At 35.3% G+C, this 2,505-nt stretch overlaps 1 protein-coding gene across 2 annotated transcripts in view; it reads left to right on the top strand.

Moving 5' to 3' along the window:
• ZEB2 (zinc finger E-box binding homeobox 2) overlaps nt 1-2,154 on the top strand; it is a 137,152-nt gene extending 134,998 nt beyond the window's left edge. For both annotated transcript variants that reach the window (XM_011935706.1, XM_011935704.1), the window contains one exon: nt 1-2,154. This exon is cut by the window's left edge and continues 3,337 nt beyond it. The gene's annotated coding sequence lies outside the window, so the exon portion shown is untranslated.
• The last annotated feature ends 351 nt before the right edge of the window (nt 2,155-2,505 follow it).

The following is a 2,505-nucleotide window of genomic DNA, read 5'->3' as shown; positions in this document are numbered from 1 at the left end:
CTTTTAAAGCAATGTAGGTCTCTGTTGCCCATGGGGCATATCTGTGTCCCAATCCACAAGAGATAGGACCAACAAACAATGAACGCGCAACCTAACTCTTTCTCCTTGGAAAGAAGAAAGTGTGCACGAAGTAGGGGAGGGTGGGCAGACCCTGCCTTGCCCCTCCTGTTACCCCCTTCTCTGTCATTTTTTTCCTAACTCCATTTCATAGGCAGGCTCAGAATACCTGAGTCTGAAAATATCAGGATAACAATTGTGAATTGTGACAATCACTACAATGTCCCATATCTGAGGGGTTTTTTTTAATGCTATTTATCCACTGACACTATTGTACATTAGAGCTTCATAATCCTCCAACTCTAGGGAAGAATAAAAACTTTTGATTTATCCTAAGATTCTTCTCCAAGGTCATAAACAAGAAATTCCCCTCCACCATCAAGAGATGCGCATTTTAGTAACATCAGATGTATTCTTCTCTTTTATCAAATACTTAACTCTTCCCACACTCTTAGTTCTAAATCTAACCTTTCCCCCCTCTAATATGGGGTAGGGGAGGATGAGGAAACACTGGAACAACTGAACACCCCTGCCTGCTTTCTCCAAGAGTCTTTTGTATTCTAGCATATCTGTGCAATCTTTTCTTTTTTCTTCACATGACACTGTAGGCTTAGGCCTGAAATAACTGGGAAGAGAGATGTGTATCAGAATTTCTCCGCAAGAGCTAAACAAAACATACATCTTCCTTAGCATGAATTGGACTGGGGGCGGAGTGGGAGGACTTGGAGGAAGGAGGAAAGAAGGGACTATATTTGAATAAATATGAATAAATTTATTAGATACTTTTCACAATCAGATAACTTTAAAAAAGGTCATTTTTTATCTTTCTAATAATGTAAGCCTTAATAAAAGCAAATCTTAGTCACAAATTTGAGGAGACTGCCCAATAATAAGTTTACATGTATTTGAACTGAAAAATTGTTAACCATGCTTTTGCTCTGAGATGTGTGAGGCCATCCAGGGGCTGTAGGGCCCTGGATATACACACAAACAAGTGTGTGTATATCTGGAGCCCCACGCATTGTAATAAACACAGCTGCATTTATTTGAGTATGTGATCCCATGTACATGTAAAAACATTCAAACACACTCAGCAGATTTATTTATTGTGCAGTGGGGCAATTATTCAAATAAACATGCTCAATGCAATTATTTGAATCTCACATTGCATGTTCATCAATCATAGCACTAAAAAAAGAGGGGGAAAACACCAAAGAATTCACATGGGAAAAAATATATACGTGAAAACCACCTTATTATAGATGTTATAGGGTAGCTGAGGTTATGGCTCCCTTCTTAACTGTAACTCAACTATTCTGTATTCAGTGACGTTTGTTTCTAATGATTAATTGGTTCACTCACTTGATCAGAATGACCACAACATTCAGATTCATATAATAGCAAGCTTTATAAACCTATATTGTGTAGAGATGTGAAATCTCTATATTTCAAGAGCAGAAGAGTTCTTTCTAGACACCTTACATCAAGGGGACACTGGTCCAATTATTATCGCTTATATAAGCACTCCTATAAATTTTGAAAAATTTTATACATGCAACAAAACATTTCTACATTTGAAGACATTAAGAAAAATCACAGGTGACTCATCTGATCATTTTATATATTAATAAATATTATGACATATATGTGAACACATCACAAATCATTGGTGTACCAAGAGGCAATTTATGCCTCTCTTAAGTATGTACTGACATAACCTAATATACTAAAATGGGAAGGGGCTTTTAGTCACTGAAATATGCATCGTGTAACAAAGATGAAGAAAATACATGGCTTGTGCCCATCATAAAAAAAGATTCAGACTGAAGGCTTAGCTTTGGTTTTTTCAATTAAATTGTTAAACTGTGCACAGTGATTTTTTTTTAGAACTTGAGACATTTGTGATGTTGGCTGTTTAAATCTTTGTTACCTTCGCTGTGAATTGAAATTGTACATATTTAGTAAATCATGCAGACAAAACAAACTTTTTAGACAATATTTTTATTGGAGAGTTTTCTTTTCCTGTATCCATGTTAAAAAAAAAAAAAAAAAAAAGACCTCCTTTCCCAAAATAAAAATGTCAATACTAAATTTAAAGAAGTATAAAGGAATGATTGCTTCCTTTAGAGCAAAATATTTAAATAAACATGGAGATAATTGGCAACATGTTCTTTTTGGGCTAGTAGGCTGTGTCCAATTATTTGGGTCTGATGTTTCAGAGGGCCTCTGTTTCAGGGTTGAAGATGATATATTAATCTTGGAATTAAACAAATGCTATTAAATACCAGAAATAAATCCCTCAGTCTTCATTTGTATCTGAAATATGGAATTAGTCAGAGAAATGACACTGAGATGATATGATGCTGAATATGCCACAAGCTAAAACTTCCTCTATTAAACGAGTCGCCTACTACCTATAATCTAGCATGACATGTTAAAATGCTCCAA

Source organism: Colobus angolensis, unplaced genomic scaffold (genome assembly GCF_000951035.1).
Source record: "Colobus angolensis palliatus isolate OR3802 unplaced genomic scaffold, Cang.pa_1.0 Scaffold147, whole genome shotgun sequence".
NCBI classification, from domain to species: Eukaryota; Metazoa; Chordata; class Mammalia; order Primates; family Cercopithecidae; genus Colobus; species Colobus angolensis.
The sequence above is the reverse complement of the archived record's forward strand: the minus strand, read 5'-3'. Positions and strand labels throughout refer to the sequence as shown.